Here is an 18,619-nt window from a genome sequence, read left to right as displayed (position 1 = left end):
TATTAAACAGATAAAATGCCAACTAACAAGGTTAAAAAGGCTGAAGGCTGATCAGGTTACAGCAGTATTTGTTATCAAAAATGTTAAGAAAAATAGAAAGACTAGACCAACATATCTTGGGTTAGGAGAAGTCAAGGTTAAAAAACAGAACAAGCTCTCATCAGCGACGAGTTAAAGAAGGTAAACGGAGTAGACAAGTCGTTTACACTACACAAGGATATATGTGAAAAATTTACACTTGTTACTCCCAGCAAACTTAACATTGGACCTAGTCCTGCAAAGAAACTAGCAGAAAGTCAGAAGAAAATGTTAGAAGAAGCACTAACTATACCCTCCAATGGCACTGTATCAATTGGTTAGTGTACTCTTAAAAGATGTTACAAGTATTGTTAACGCATATGATTTCGTCAATGAACTTTTCCTGTTCTTACCAACAAATTTTGCAGGGCTTTAGAGAGTTTTTCTCCCGATTTCATGCCGAATCTCGAAAGATACCAAATATGTCTTTACTCTAAGGAAAAATTAAACTTTTAGGGCCTTATTTACCAGCTCTTCGAGACTATGTTGGAGGTTACCATTTTATTTTAATAAGCAACCTAAGAATTTATATTCAGTAACATTCTGTATTATGTTATCTTTAAGGTTTATAAAAGGCGAATTTCCTAGTGTGTTGTTGGATAACCATAGTTTTTTGTCTTTTTAATATTTAAGATTAGTTGCCAATCATCACTAACATTGTTAAGTTTATCAAGACTATTTTGTAGTCCTTCCTTACTTTCGGACATAATTAGAAGGTCATCTGCAAAAGAAATTAACATAGAAGAAAGTGTAGATGTTGTATATGTTAACGACAAAACAACAGAAACAACAATGAAAGTTGTCAGGCGTAAATATGTCAATAAATCTAATACAATCGTATCAACGTACAGAAAGTAATATCTATCATCTGTTTGCTAGAAAATTTAATGACATTTCTTCCACTATTAATTTTCAGAAATATTCGCAAGACCCAAACCTTCTTTAAAACAGCAAAGGAAGAGACGATGCAAACGACCTCCACAGTTAGAAACAGAAATTTATCAACCACGAGGAGACAAACAGTACCCTACACCAATGCATAAGAATGTACCTATGTGATGTTAGAAACAATACCATACCGGTCAATCGCCACTTGAAAGATAGCTACTACAGAACCTCAATTCAGTAAATCTCAAAACGATCTATGACGATTCGTCCATTTTTTGCGGAAACAGATACAATTAGTTACCAATACACATTTGTTTTAAATTGAAAGATATATATTCATTGTGGTTATTACCTTTTTAACAGGATATCATAAGCAATGTTTATTCATTTGATAATTTTGATGACAAAACATGACATTTTAACTTTAGACCAAGGATCCAAGGATGACTTTGATTGTATGGCAAAACCTGTAAATATCAAACACTCTGCTGAAATTTCTCCATTTATTTACGGTGTACTAATCTAAATAAATACGTCGATAGAATCTTATCCTGCTTGAAGAAATTGTTGGTATAGAATTAAGTTAATAGACATGTCACTACTTCCTCTACATTTCATTTGAGGTAATTGCCATAACAATACAAAATTAATGACAATGATGATAACAATAACATTGACTGTTTTTTTTTATTTAGAACACTTGACTTTTGCCTGCAGTTAGATTAATTAGTAAACTTTTTGAATCTCAATGATTTATAAATGTCTGCTAACAAAGAGCTTAATATCATAATATAGTTTGCTGCCATCTGTACAGTAACAATTCCATCACTATTCACATACAATCCTCTGAAAATATTACGAATATTGATGAAAATAAATCTGACTTTAACTGAATAAATTTTGCATTTTAGAGAGTCAATGGACGCACAAATAGCTACGCGAATGCCAATATAAGGATATTCGATGACAAACATAATTAATTTATCGATGGCTTTCATATTACCTATTACTTTGACTGTTTCTGATTTAATTTAAAACAATTGTCCGTTGCCTGCTGTTTAAACTGGTCATGTTCATGTTGAATTCAATGATTTACTCGTGCATTTCTTCTGTTCCGCATCGTTGACAACGAAAACGAACCTGATGGTGTTAGTGCGTATTCAAAGTGGGTTTTAACATTTGGTGTACATGTATTACGAATGGATCACAACGATGCAATTCATATGGATGATAGATCAAGGATGTTGAGAAATGACCAGTTTTGTTTTGTTTTGTACTATAAATATTGGCATTGTACAAAATACGACTGTGGTACTTTTGGAAACTATAGCCCAAACTGAAGTTTTGTTAACAGAACGCCAGGCACACGGACTTATATGGAACAAAACTGAAAACCATAAGGGGGCCGTGAACACAAATCATCATAATGATTTAGATGTAGAACATTGTAACAAGGTGCTTAAATATGATGCCCATAGTTACAGAGGTGTTTTAACTGAGAAAGTGGTTGCTATAGTAAGTGTACTATGAAAGTCAATCGAAATTGCCTAGAGATTATGAAATGTAAGAACAATGTTGAATTAAATAACATTGACTATAAATGTTAACTTAAAACTACATTCAGAGTGTCAAGCAAGCTGAATCAAATGAATACAACAACTAGCATAGCGTATGTCCTTATAAGGAGATTCGATGATGAACATAACTATTTCATTGATTCTTTTCATTTTAACGTGATTACCGACTTGTTCTTATTTTCAAGCGGAATAAATGATGTTTGCCTGCATTTTAAGTTGATCTGTATTCTCGAATTTCTAGAATCTATTTATCAATAATTTTCTACAGCTTTCATTTCAACCCGCAAACATTATTATCATATAATATTTTTGATGTGATCTGTAGATTAACAATTCCATCACTGTTTAATATTTTTGTTATTTCATGTACATCGTATTCATTTCTCTTGGGAGAGACTTCTTAAGCAGGATCTGCTTACCCTTCCGGAGCACCTGAGATCACCCCTAGTTTTTGGTGGGGTTCGTGTTGTTTATTCTTTAGTTTTCTCTGTTGTGTCATGTGTACTATTGTTTTTCTGTTTGTCTTTTTCATTTTTAGCCATGGCGTTGTCAGTTTGTTTTAGATTTATGAGTTTGACTGTCCCTTTGATATCTTTCGTCCCTCTTATCTTCTTAAGGAAGTGGTATGGTTCTTAAATAATATCTGATCCCAAAATTGATAAAATAAACAAAAATATGGTCAAGCAAATTACGATTTTGTGGTTAATTTTAAAGACAGAAATAATCGTATCATAGATGACATAATTTCCGCGAGTATCATTATTTGCCACTTTTTCAATCTATATCTACATCTATACTATTGATCTGCAGTGGAAATCCATAACGCAGATAATTTCTTTACTTGAAAACTTTTCAAGATCTCTCTGAATTTAGTTATCTAATTTATTCAATTGATATAGGAACAGTTTTTTGGAATGGTCCATTGTCTAGATCAATGATATAACCAGTGTATGCAGTGTTGATCCATTTATCCAGAGTTATTTAAGTACTCCAATCAAGTTATCAGGAGTATTGTATAACTTGAACATGAAAGAACTTATAGATACATGTATTTTATTGTCCTTGGTTTCATTAGTTACCTTTTTTCCCCAGAATTTGTCTGATGGTAATTCTTTGTCTTGTCGGTCTATAAAAACTGTTCTTTGACCAGTTGTGTTTACTTTTCCCTAAGATACACCTCCTGATTCCATGGATAATGTGTATGGCCTTTTTTTCTGTTCTTGGTCTGATTTATGTACTTTTCATCCAGGTTGTCCAAAAATAAAAGTTATGTTACAGGTAAGTCAATTTCACACAATTGTCTATGTTTGTAGGTCTTATCATCTGTTTTCTTTTATTGTAGTTCATATGCCATGTGCAACCATGTACAAGTACTTTGAACAAGTTCTTGAATCTGGCTTTTGTTTAACCAATGTCCTTTTTACGTCCCTGTATGCACTCAAAAATTTGTCTAGCTAGCGAAAACATATTACGTATACTGCCACCAGCACTTGACAAGGTACAGTATATTTTGCAATGAAGAGGAAAATATTTCATAAAAATATATGTTTGGTGAACAGGAAGACCTGGAAAAAGAATGAAGGATATTGATAATTATGTCAAACTTGGAAAAAAGATAATATCTGTTAAAAGTTTTGATAACACTAGAGAGTCTGAGAATAAATAAACAAATTCCTGAATTAACAAATAAAGGAGGAGACAAAGAAAGAGACTGGTACCTGCTTATTCCAGGTTTATTTCATATCCTAATTCTATTATTTGTATGATGAACAGTTTCTACTTCTTGCAGAAAACAAATATGTTTGGCTATCACCTTTTTTTTCACTTCATGTTCAACATAACCCTATCCAAACTAACCCTGTTCAACCTCACTATAACCTGTCTAATTCATTGACATCCCTCTTAATTCCTATTGCAACGCGTGCCCTACTTGTAGGATTCCTTATCTGTTTTGACGTCCACATTTTCTTTTCATAACTCTGGTTTTCTGTTCTTTTTTTGTATGGCTGGTTGTCTGTTCTTGATTCTAGAGAGTCTGTGAACACTTTGAGTTCATATATTTGCTTTTTGAACTGAGTCTAGTCCTAGCTTCACCACTCTGTTTGGTTTGGGTACAAATTATGTCCATATTTATAGAATATGACTGGTTTAGCTGGTGACCAATATCACTTATTTTGCTGGTAGGTGTTTCTAGTATAGATGCATACATTGTATCCTTGGATGTTTTAATTCCATTGTCTATGCTGTTAGTAATATCACTGTTTTTCTTTCGGACCAACACTTCCTTTGAACGACACATTTAGGACTCCATGTATTGTGTTACATTCCTTCTAATATGACATCAGAGCAAAGTGTAAGCAGTGGATATCTATGTTTGTTAAGCTTGTTTATATCCTTTATTACATCTTCAGCTATGTGTAGCTCATTTCTTGGTTTTTGTCCACTTAGAATGTCAATTACTTCCGAGTTGTCTTCCTCGTTTGTATCCGACTTATTCCGTACTTAAATAATTGTCAATGACAATATTGATGTCCATGCTTTCTGCTATCTTGAGGTAGTTGTTAGGTATTAGTTGGTCTATTTGCTTTTTAAAGTTGTATGATATTTTTCAGAATGTTTCTTAATATAAGTAGTACTGATATTTGGTGGGTTTTGTTTTTCTTCTGATATTGCTCACATTTTGCATGCTAAGTCCATGTTTAGTTTATTTTTCATTTACATGCAAATTCGTCAGACTATTTTTAAAATCTCCGTTTTAATTGTTTGGTTGGAGATTAGTTTGTAGCATGTTTCATTGATAATTTAGTAATTATTTGTTTATTGTTGCACATTTTATTTATTATTGTACATTTAACATTTTATTGATCATTGTTGCATGGATTTGAATAATGAGATTGAGACCAGCTGATAATGAAACTGTCATATATATTGAACCAAATGATGAAGGGATATTACAAGTGCTGCGTTTGGTCAAGGAAACTGACATAGGAAAGTATACCCACCAGTCAAAGAATAGAACAGACTGGTAAATAAACGAAATTCTGTAGTAGATTGTAGTACTGTCTGTTACACAGGACATTGTGGAGATGCGTGCCACGCCTATTCATATAATTATAAAGGAACAGAAAGTGATATTTAGGGAAAATAATTCTTACCTGAACATGCCAGATACCCATATAAGCTAGGTTTGAATAAAGGACACTGCTAATGTTATAAAAAATAGGCACATCATAGCCTTTATGGTACATGGGATTTTTTTTTTTTGAAATTGTATCATGTTTTCAATCACTTTCCATGCACTGGTTTCGACAGTCATCAATTATATTGGAGTGTTTTGTCTGCTATTGGAATTTTAGGATGTGCTGGATTCATGTCCGTGTTTTCATTTGTGATGGAGCGACTCCTAACAGAAAATTTTACAGAATTCATGGTGATAGTTTGACATTTTAATCGGGGAATAGATACCGATCTGGAAGCAGAATATATTTTATATGTGATCAACCACACGTAATGAAAACTACCCGCAACAACTGGGAAAACTCAAACTGCCATAACAAAACCAGAAACTTAGAGGTACTTTCATTATCTTAATTATTTTTTTCTCAGCATACTAAATTATAAATAGTAAATGTAACATTGCATTTGGCCAACAGTGGTTTGCAATATCCAATCATTTCATTTATTGAAATGGTATAATAATTATCACTTTTTATTTCACGGTAAATGAAAAGTCAAAAACAATTAAATAGTGGTTTAAGCTGTTAATTTCTGTGTCATTTGGTCTGTTGTGCAGACTCGTCTCATTGGCAATAATACCAACACATTTTCATATGTATATATACATGTACATATGTTTTCTTAAAAATACATGAATATCTTTTATCATTCAATTTATGAAATTTGCAGCGTGTTGTGTATATAGTTGAGTAACAAGATTGCTTATACTATTATGTATATGAAGTAGATCGACAGTGTTTGTCATTCTGAGTTCTATGGTTATACGGTCACATAGAAGTGAAAATTGCAGCTAATGAGATGCTGATTTTCTTTGTTAATTCATGTATTTGATTGTCCACAATAATGTTCAATTTTAAGGATTTGTCAAATCATATATCACTTACTGCCAAAATAGTTGTTGTTGAATTTGCAGGAGCCAATTACCAAGTGTGCAAAGAATCATTATTTGCGAAGAAAAATATTCTTTCACCCCTGGTATATTTGGGAATTTTGGGTCCTCAATGCTCTTCAACTTTGTATTTGTTTGGCTTTTTAACTATTTTGATCTGAACGTCACTGATGAGTCTTATGTAGACGAAACGCGCGTCTGGCGTATAAAATTATAATCCTGGTACTTTTGATAACTATTTACACCACTGGGTCGATGCCACTGCTGGTGGACGTTTCGTCCCCGAGGGTATCACCAGCCCAGTAGTCAGCACTTCGGTGTTGACATGAATATCAATTATATGGTCATTTTTATAAATTTTCTGTTTACAAAACTTTTGAATTTTTCGAAAAAATAAGGATTTTCTTACCCCAGGAGTAGATTACCTTAGCCGTATTTGGGACAACTTTTGGGAATTTTGGGTCCTCAATGCTCTTCAACTTTGTATTTGTTTGGCTTTTTAACTATTTTGATCTGAGCGTCACTGATGAGTCTTATGTAGACGAAACGCGCGTCTGGCGTATAAAATTATAATCCTGGTACTTTTGATAACTATTTACACCACTGGGTCGATGCCACTGCTGGTGGACGTTTCGTCCCCGAGGGTATCACCAGCCCAGTAGTCAGCACTTCGGTGTTGACATGAATATCAATTATATGGTCATTTTTATAAATTTTCTGTTTACAAAACTTTTGAATTTTTCGAAAAAATAAGGATTTTCTTACCCCAGGAGTAGATTACCTTAGCCGTATTTGGGACAACTTTTGGGAATTTTGGGTCCTGAATGCTCTTCAACTTTGTATTTGTTTGGCTTTTTAACTATTTTGATCTGAGCGTCACTGATGAGTCTTATGTAGACGAAACGCGCGTCTGGCGTATAAAATTATAATCCTGGTACTTTTGATAACTATTTACACCACTGGGTCGATGCCACTGCTGGTGGACGTTTCGTCCCCGAGGGTATCACCAGCCCAGTAGTCAGCACTTCGGTGTTGACATGAATATCAATTATATGGTCATTTTTATAAATTTTCTGTTTACAAAACTTTTGAATTTCTCGAAAAAATAAGGATTTTCTTACCCCAGGAGTAGATTACCTTAGCCGTATTTGGGACAACTTTTGGGAATTTTGGGTCCTCAATGCTCTTCAACTTTGTATTTGTTTGGCTTTTTAACTATTTTGATCTGAGCGTCACTGATGAGTCTTATGTAGACGAAACGCGCGTCTGGCGTATAAAATTATAATCCTGGTACTTTTGATAACTATTTACACCACTGGGTCGATGCCACTGCTGGTGGATGTTTCGTCCCCGAGGGTATCACCAGCCCAGTAGTCAGCACTTCGGTGTTGACATAAATATCAATTATATGGTCATTTTTATAAATTTTCTGTTTACAAAACTTTTGAATTTTTCGAAAAAATAAGGATTTTCTTACCCCAGGAGTAGATTACCTTAGCCGTATTGGGGACAACTTTTGGGAATTTTGGGTCCTCAATGCTCTTCAACTTTGTATTTGTTTGGCTTTTTAACTATTTTGATCTGAGCGTCACTGATGAGTCTTTTGTAGACGAAACGCGCGTCTGGCGTATAAAATTATAATCCTGGTACTTTTGATAACTATTTACACCATTGGGTCGATGCCACTGCTGGTGGACGTTTCGTCCCCGAGGGTATCACCAGCCCAGTAGTCAGCACTTCGGTGTTGACATGAATATCAATTATATGGTCATTTTTATAAATTTTCTGTTTACAAAACTTTTGAATTTTTCGAAAAAATAAGGATTTTCTTACCCCAGGAGTAGATTACCTTAGCCGTATTTGGGACAACTTTTGGGAATTTTGGGTCCTCAATGCTCTTCAACTTTGTATTTGTTTGGCTTTTTAACTATTTTGATCTGAGCGTCACTGATGAGTCTTATGTAGACGAAACGCGCGTCTGGCGTATAAAATTATAATCCTGGTACTTTTGATAACTATTTACACCACTGGGTCGATGCCACTGCTGGTGGACGTTACTGTTAGTGTATCACAAATTAATACCACTCCTGATTAAGCCTCTGTTGCATTTACTAGACGAACAATGAGGTGCTTGAACTGTTTCTAATGATATTTCAATAAAAGTTAGTTACTTGTATTTTGTTTTTTTGTCTCTTTATTATATTTTTACAAAGTGCATATTGGTTAGGTATCTCAATTGAAGAAAGTGTCAGTAAAATTTAAATTCCTTTTCGCTTTCAAAACTTTACTTCCGTAGAGATACCAAACCAAGACTATCAGCCTTAAATACAGAGGGAACAGGTCTTACCTTTCATAGAATGAAAAAAAATCCAAGATGAACACACAAGATAGAATAAATGATTTAATATCAAACACATATAAAAACACACATGTAGGTCCCGAAAAAATATACAAGATATTAAAATCCAAAGGAATCACTAATGTTGGACGATCCAGGATAAAAAGACTATTACGAAGTCAAGACAGTTACACTTTAAGAAAGGAACTCCGTCATTCTTTTCGTCGTACACGTGTAATTGTATCTGGAATTGATGATCAGTGGGACATGGACCTCGCTGATATGTCAAACATTGCAAGTGAAAACGATCAGTTTCGATACCTATTAGTCGTCGTGGATATCTTTTCAAAGTATCTGTGGATTCAGGTTCTGAAAAATAAATCAGCAAAAGTTGTAGTCGAGGCAATGAAGAAAATTTTAGCTGGTAACAGAAAATGTAAAAAGATTCGAACTGATAAAGGAAAAGAATTTAACAACAACATAATGAAATCATATCTGAAAAATGAAGGTATACAATATTTCACCACACAGAATTCAGAAACAAAGGCTAACTACGCTGAAAGAGTTATCAAGACTGTGAAAAATATGATGTATCGATACTTCACAGAGAGGAGAAATCATAGGTACTTGGATGTACTTCAAGATATTGTTAAAGTATACAATTCTACCCCACATAGAAGCTTGAACAATATCCAACCAAAAGACGTCAGCAAAACAAACGAAGCAGATATATGGGCATATATGTATTTAAAACCAAAGAAAATAACATAAAAAAAGCCTCGATCATACCACTTTAAGGCTAATGACTTCGTTCGTATTTCTTACATTTCTATGCTATTTGACCGTTCATATGATGAACATTTCACATTTCACAAGAGAAATTTTTAAAGTTAGCCAAAGATTTCGAATGCAGGCTATACCGGTCTATAGAATAAAGGAGTATGATGGAACTTCCATAAAAGGATTATTTTATGAATCAGAGATGGTTAAAGTGAACAAGGATGAAGATGTTATGTCGTATGTAGAAAAAAAAATCGAAAACGTAAGAGAAATGGACGGGTTCAGTGGTTAGTTAAGTTTGAAGGGTGGCCAAATAAATATAATCAGTGGTTGAATGAAGAGGATATCACAGATCCAAATGACTCCTGAAGATGAGCATCTACATAACATTCAATAGTGAAAAATCTCTGAACTATTTTCCAAACAACAAAGCATATACTTTTTCTTCTCAACTGAATTCACCTGTGTTTTTAAATGGAAATTGGAGAGTTGCCTTAGTTGAAGCAGACATTTCAAGTAGCATATCTAAATCAGAATCCATTTACCTGTATTCTAATATTTGTGGTGAATCTATTGTCGATGGAGAACAAAAGCCACTTCTTCGAAGGTTAAGTGCAGTTTCTATGGGAAACTGGTCAAACATTTTCGAAGTTCCGCATTATGTTCCTGTAAAAATAAATGACCTCTATAATATTGATATCTATATAACTGATGGTGACAACAATCTAGCTTCATTTTTAGATATTCCTGCAACGGTAACACTACACTTCAAATCGTTCCAATTCTTTTAAAAATGAACAAGATGTATGTGCCAAATGTAGGAAGCTGGATTAATTATTATGAGAAGCTAGACAGAAAAGGTGATATACCATATACTGATCTTAAATCTAATATTAGAGAATATGTTTTTAATATATTGAAAAATAAATGGAGTAAAAAAGATGATAATAAATTGCATGAAATTAAACCTAATTTAGGCAAACCTTTTAATAATACAAAACCAGGTTCAACCCACCATTTTTTAAAAATGTCCTGTACCAAGTCAGGAATATGGCCATTGTTATATTATAGTTCGTTTCTGTGTGTGTTACAGTTTAACGTTGCGTCGTTTGTTTTCTCTTATTTTTGAGTGTAAATTGACATTGTGATAAGACGTGTCACGGTACTTGTCTATCCCAAATTCATGTATTTGGTTTTGATGTTATATTTGTTATTTTCGTGGGAGTTTGTCTGATGCTTGGTCCGTTTCTGTATGTGTTAGTTACATTGTAGTGTTGTGTCATTGTTGTCCTCTTATATTTATGCGTTTCCGTCAGTTTTAGTTTGTTACCCCGATTTTGTTTTTGTCCATGGATTTATGAGTTTGAACAGCGGTATACTACTGTTGCCTTTATTTATGTGCAGAACAGATCAGTGTGTTATTACTAGATGTCGTATTGGTCATACTAGAGTAACACACGAGTATCTTTTAATAAATGAAGATGAACCACAATGTGTTCCTTGCAACTGCAAGTATACTATTAAACATGTTTTAATTAATTGTATTGCTGAATTTCGGAAGAAGCATTTCAATAATATGTATGATTTATTCAATAATGTTCCATTAACAAATATTGTTGCATTTTTAAAAGAAATTGGAATTTATTATAGAATATAAAAACTTTATTATATTTAAATCGTTTTTAATTTTTATCACGTTATTTTACTGTTGATTTTTTTTTTGTATATAATCAATTTTCTTTAGTCAAGAATTTTAGTATATTGAAGGACTTTTTGTCTTATTTTAAAAATATGCTTTGAATTGTAAAGATATTCAAATATGCTCTCGCCGCGATATAGCCTTTTTGTGCTAATGCGGCGTAAAGCAACCACCAAGCAATCAATCAATCAAACCTCTGACTGGTAGTTTCCTTTTGCAAGAAATCTGAGAGTTACACGAATTGCTTACTCATCTGGGACATAAAGTCACCTCCTAATTTGGTCGAGACCTTTTTCTATTCTGAAAAGAATTATATTTCTGCTTAATCTTTTTCGTCATGATGCTGTCATGTAAAATGTTTCAGACACCATTATAATTAAGTGTATTTTCTGCTGTTTGGTTACTACAAATTATATGTTAATGTGCTTAGACAGTATTTTACAAGGTTGGTGAATTACAAGAACGTTGTTTGAAAATGTTAACTCTCCTGTCAACCAATTGAAAAAATATGGTATATAATATTATAATATTTAAAACTCATCATTACTAACTAAATACAGATTCTCGAAATCCCTTTTGTAATTGCATGTCTTTTACGAATTCCAAGCCTCTTGGAGTCCAAAACAGTTGCGTTGGCTCGCTCTCCTTTGCAGCTATAGCGGCAACCTCGTATCCTAGTGATTGCAAACAGCACACTGAAATATAAAGATATAATTCAATATACATTATAGTTACCATTGAACTTCAAAATACATTTTAGGTCAAGGTGCAGTATAATTTTAAAGAAAAATTATATGTTGTAGTTACATACAATTTGAATGATATATACACATGGAAAAAAGTAATGCAACACCTTGATTTTTTAAAACTTGTAAAATCAGCCTCTTTTTTGGTATCTGGGCGTCACTATTAGATCTTGTATGGACAAAATGCACTTCTGGCGTATTAAAATTTTGAACTTGTTGCATTTTGTTGGCTGTTGTTCGTGTGTTTCTTTGTCAATTGTGTTCTCCAATTTATTCATATTGTAGTCCTGTGGTGTTGAGTTGTCATTTTAATGTTATATTTCACATGGCTATAAAAGGGGAGGTTTGGCATGCCACAAATCCAGGTTCAACCCACCATTTGTTCCTTTAAAAATGTCCTGTACCAAGTCAGGAATATGGCCATTGTTATATTATAGTTCGTTTCTGTGTGTGTTACAATTTAACGTTGCGTCGTTTGTTTTCTCTTATTTTTAAGTGTAAATTGACATTGCGATGAGACGTGTCACGGTACTTGTCTATCCCAAGTTCATGTATTTGGTTGTGATGTTGTGTTTGTTGTTCTCGTGGGATTTTGTCTTGTGCTTGGTCCGTTTCTGTGTATATTACATTGTAGTGTTGTGTTGTTGTTCTCTTGTATTTAATACGATTTTGCAACAATAAAAACATAGGGTCATGCGGCATTTTTGGGCATTCACAGGGCCTTGTTTACAAACAATGTAGATTCGCACTGAATTCCTATACTGACCCCCATTACTTTTCAACCCTGTAGGGAAAAAAATAGTACGTTCAGCATTTATTTTTTCAACTCTAGTAATGATCCATCTACCAAAAAATATTTATTACAAACATTATCTACCAATCAGAAGAGCACAGGACTTCACTTTTAGACAGAAAGCTCTCCCCCAAATGGGCGGTCCCTGATGACGTATATTAATTTACTGAATTTACCCCTATAGAAAGAATACATCTGAAACTCCTTTTGAAACTGAAAAATTCCACACCTAACTATATGGTATACAGTGAACTTGGTAGATATCCTTTGGACATTGATATTAAATTATAAATAGTGTCTTAGTTATTGGTGCAAGTTATTATCTGCTAAAGAGACTAAGCTATCTTCTATCGCATATAGACTATTAAAAACACTATTTACTGTTAATAATGTATGTACATATTTTGTGAGTATAGTTAAAAAATATTGGATGAATGTGATTTTTCAAAGATTTGGATTTCACAATTTTTGGTTATGATATATGGTTAAACTATGCAATATATAAGTTAAAACAAATTTTTCTTCTTCTAAATATTGTTTAATTTTCATTTTTTTAATACCAGAAATGTAACAAATATTTTTAATTATTCAACCTGATCATCATGCTTTCGTATCAAATGTCTGGTAAAGTTCGACCTGTAGGAGAAGGTCTTATTGCACATTGAGCACCTGTACATTCTCCCAGTGTGGGCACTTCTTAGATGGCGTTGAAGGTCTGACTGAAATGAGTAAGATTTTCCACAATGGTCACATTTAAAAATGGACTCCTGATGTACGGCTTTCTCATGGGAAACGAGGTCTTTTGTGTGGCAATATCTCTTCGTGCATTTGGTACATGCATATTGTCTTTCCTGACAAAAAAGTATGTAAGTGTGAGAACATGTTATAAAAACTCATTGTATACCATCTATAGATTGTAATAAACAATTAATTTGCCCATAAGCGACAATGATAGCCCTTTTTGAGATACAGACTTTAGAAATTTGATTTTTCAACGAAACCTTGCTAGAATTACAGAAAAGATATTCGGACAGTAATTTTTGGCCCAACAAAAAAGTGGATCGCGTTGCTTTTCTTATCGTATTTTGTACTTATCAATTTTGCACTTAAAACACATGGACCGTCCTAGCGTTAGGGCTAAACAATTATTTTTTTTTGCTATGATATAATGCAGAATGCACGAAGTCTTTTCATATACTTGATATTTGTAATCTTAATTATATATAGGAAGATGTGGTATGAGTGCCAATGAGACAACTCTTCATTCAAACGATTAAAACCAACGGTCTAATCTATATAAAAACGAGAAACGAGAAACACGTATGAACTACATAAACAGACGACAACTGCTGTACATCAGATTCCTGACTTAGCACAGTGCAAACATTTAAAGGTCATTTAGAATTCTGAATTCAACTTCATATATCTCAACTATTTAACATTTACCAAAACTTTACGAATTGAAAAAAAGAAATGTGGTTGTAGACTGACAGATAAATTAGATTAACTCGAAATTCTTATTGAATTGAGGTACATACATCAGCATGGAGCAGCAAATGAGACCTGAAAAGAGTCTTTGAGTGAAACCTTTGCTGGCACTGCCCACAAGTGTACCTTTGCTCATTATTGTGCTCTGCCATGTGGTTTCTAAGTCCAGTGGCGCTCATGTACTTTTTACCACAGGTTTCACAAATGAACCCTTGAAAGAAAATTATGATCAAGTATGATATGCTATTTTTTAGACAGTTTCAGAAATTTCTTCTTTATATAGGACTTATATAATGATCTTAGATATAAAAGAACGATGATAAATTCATCACATATAAGTATCAGCTGTAGAAATACTTGTAATTGATTATTTTAATATTGATGAATAAAAAGCTTGCAATAATTTTAAAAAAGTGTCTGAGATACGGCGCGTTATGTGACCACCCCTTTTTTTACGAAAAGAAAATCGATAACTCTAAACTAAATGTTTAATCAACACCAAAAATACACAGAACTTAATAGTAATGCAACTTGAAATTGGGTAAAGTTACTCAAAAAGTTTTTAAAAATCTCATTTTCCCCAAAAAGTATACAGAAGGTTTGACAATCATAAGTTTCATGATATACTAGAATAAGCGGTTCTCCAGTTTCGGTGCAACAAGTGGGCGCCGGACCGAAAAACAGATGGCCGGACATATGGGTACCATAATACGTCCCGCCTATATTTTGAAATTAATAATATCTTAATAGTCGATTTATATTGAAAGAATGAAGCATTTTCGATAAAAATGTACAGTACCTGTGACCTGTTCCACCCTTTTCATTGGCGTACTATTGTTGATAGGGACATCCATTAGCAACACTGACCCATCTGCTCCAAACAAATCAGGGAGGGATCTTGTAATATTAATTTTATATTAATTAATATATTGAGAAATGGTAAATAGAATATAACATTCTATAACCAACTCTTAAGATCTTGTTATTGCATTACAATGAATAATATTTTTGTAAGCATGATAAGTAACATGAATTTTGTTCATTTTTGAAAGTCATATTTGTCTTTTTTAATATAAGCAACCGGTAGCTATATAGGATGCAGGGTATTTTTTCTTCTCCAACGTTCCCTTTCTTTCTCATATCTCCAGTTATCTCTTCTATTTTATTATTAGTTTACCCGTTTTCTACCTATTTTGTCAGCATATATTCTTCCCCAACCACTTCCCTCTCTTACCCTTCCCAGAAATGTTAAATGTTTTTTCCAATTTGCATTAATACGTCAGAATGAAGCATAATTAACAGTAACCGATTCATATATATATATAAGAAAATAAAACATAAAATCTGAAAATCAATAACCAATTTCAAGTTAACAATAACTATTTCCCTAGATCTATGATGTAATATCGCAATTTTAAAATAAATTTGTAATGTATAAAGTATTGAATATATATATATATTTTCAATGATATTCAAATCACATAAAATTTCCTTATGAATCAATTAAATTCGTAATCAAACATAACTTTAAACAACAAATTAATACATTCATACAAGTAGCCTGAACTTTAGAACAACAAAACAAATGAAAATGAATGAAAAAAAAACCACAATGATTCAGGTTTACCATTCAGACTGATCAAAGATTCATCCTAAAATAAAACATATGAAACAAAAATATTTTAAAGAAACAAGAAGAGCTTACAACAATCATGAAGCTATGAATTTGGGTTTGAAAACTTGTGTGAAACAAATCAATTCAAAATGACATTTTAATCTCGTCAAGTTGAGCGTAATTCACTCATAGCTGCTTAATACGAACCAGAAATTGTGGTATGAGTGTTAATGAGACAACTTTCCATCCAAATCAGAGTATATTTAAAGTTATCAATGATGAGAAACATTAACTGATTGAATAATTGCAGGTACTTCACGTCAGTGGCAAATATTTCTAGAAATCAAGGAAACTTACCAATACATCATCCATTGACTCCTGCTCCTGTTCCATATCTTTATTAACAGTATCTAAAAGAAATAGTTCCATTATTTTTCTACTCTTACTCTTTGATAAAGACAAAAACAAGAAAGAAATACAATGAACAATAAAAGTTTCAGGTTCCCACAGTACACACAAGATAAATCTTATCACTTATGAATATCTGACACCTATTATTAAAGTAAGTCGAGGAAGTTTTTTTGGCCACAAAATCTCAATAAATATTTTATTTTTAATTTAAAATTATTTATATTTCTATTCAACACATATGATTACGCTTCTTAATGCTAAATTTCCCCTTAAAAACTACTGTACCTGTTAATGAAAACTATAAATTCCGAATTCCCCCAATTTAGCAGGAACTTGAAGCGGTTCTACTGACCCTACAAAGGGTATGTGTGTGTTGCAGAAAAAAAGGAGAGAGTTGGCTTTTTTTGTGTGGGGATGCACCAATTTGTTTTATAGCATTCACTGCAATTAAGTATCAATACTTTAAAAAATCAGATTCTTAACAGTAACCGCGAAACGTTCACATTTACTGCAGCCTTGATGTTCACTGTACAAGGGATACCTTGGAAGGGGTTTCAGGACTTCTGGTTGCTCTGGTCTTGTGGACAGGAGTGAATGATCATGTTAGAGATACAGATGTGACATCATCTATATCATCTGAATCATTCACACCCACATCGACTGACATGACTGACTATTGACCAATACTATTAATTGATGGAATAAAAATAAATAAATACATAGTTGAAAATTGCAAACTGAATAAAAAATTAATTTATCTCTCATTTTTACAAGTATTTCTTAGAGAAAAACAATGAACAATAGATACAAGTTTCAATTCTGAAGATCTCAATTATACCTGGCTTCCTCTGTGTTGTTTTATTTGTCGGTTCTGTTTGATAACATTTACAACTGTTCCTAGTGACTAGCAGGATTCTGTTGAGGTTTGCGCCGTTGCCATCAATTTTTTTTGTGAATTAAGAATACTTGTTTTATTTCTTTCGAGAAGGTTAATGTATAGTCTTCCAGTATCTGAACTAGGATTACCTACACTAATAAACAATAATATCTTTCTTCGAAACTAGCATTATAAAATTAGTGTAAATGCTGTTAAGGACAGAAGATTGCTTAAATGAGAATATTATCAAGAAAAAATACACTGGAGAAGTATCTCTCATCAGATGATTGATTGCTGTTGTTGACTCGCTTCCATTACTTTAACATGTAGGATCCGAGATAAATACACCTTGTGGGTTCAAACTCACAACCTCAATGTTTACAGGATAAACATCACATTCATCACTCCCTACTTTTTTTTCTTTTTGTCTTGTCTTCTACTCTCACCAGATTTGGCATTTGCCAATTCTATGCCAATATGGCAAAGTCTAATTTAACTCCTTGTTCAACATCTTTTCCACTTGGGAAATGGAAACGGACAAACATGTTTCTAACCGTTTTTTCAATTTACAGCACTTAAAGTCCTTAATTCCTCCTCCTCTTTAAAACTAATAAGTTAATCATAATGCATATCATTATTAAACATCATAGTCCGTTCCAAATACACTCAACTCGGATATTTCTTTGTCCATTAGCATATAGAAATATTTATATAGCGAATATTTTTTATCTGAAGATAAACGATGCTGACTGACCAAAGTCTGTGATCAAACTGATAACAGTCCTGGGAAGTTCTTATTCTTGGAATATTGATGCTTTTTAATACTAACTGATTTTTACAAGCTACAGTTGCATCTATGATTTAAGTGTAGATCTCCATACAAATTTCTCGCCACAAAATCAAGCATACTGTCTTATTTGGTCATGTCTCCAAATCTTGTGTTCTTTCAGGCTAGCTTTAGACGACGCGAATTGTGAAAGACAAATGTCACATGTAAAATCCTGTTTGTTACCATCACTAGTGTCAATTGTCTTTGAAGGTTTGATTTTTAAGAAAAACTCATTTTACATTTTAGGCATTCAATAAGAAGTTAATGTCACATTAAATAACATTGCCAATATAAAATGATGTATCGACTCCTAACATGCTGGAATTCGCAATATTTGAACAACCCATTTCAATTTCATATAGATATAATATAGA

At 32.9% G+C, this 18,619-nt stretch overlaps 1 long non-coding RNA gene across 1 annotated transcript; it reads right to left on the bottom strand.

Moving 5' to 3' along the window:
* Positions 1-13,607: 13,607 nt before the first annotated feature.
* LOC143051071 (uncharacterized) lies at positions 13,608-15,411 on the bottom strand. Its single transcript, XR_012970574.1, has 3 exons — positions 15,313-15,411; positions 14,564-14,724; positions 13,608-13,876 (listed from the first exon to the last, which is right to left on the bottom strand). It is a non-coding gene; the product is annotated as an uncharacterized LOC143051071 (long non-coding RNA).
* Positions 15,412-18,619: the final 3,208 nt, after the last annotated feature.

The sequence above is a fragment of the Mytilus galloprovincialis genome, chromosome 11 (assembly GCF_965363235.1).
Source record: "Mytilus galloprovincialis chromosome 11, xbMytGall1.hap1.1, whole genome shotgun sequence".
In the NCBI taxonomy this organism is placed as follows: domain Eukaryota; kingdom Metazoa; phylum Mollusca; class Bivalvia; order Mytilida; family Mytilidae; genus Mytilus; species Mytilus galloprovincialis.
Note: the sequence above shows the minus strand (reverse complement) of the source record. Positions and strands in the feature narration are given on the sequence as shown.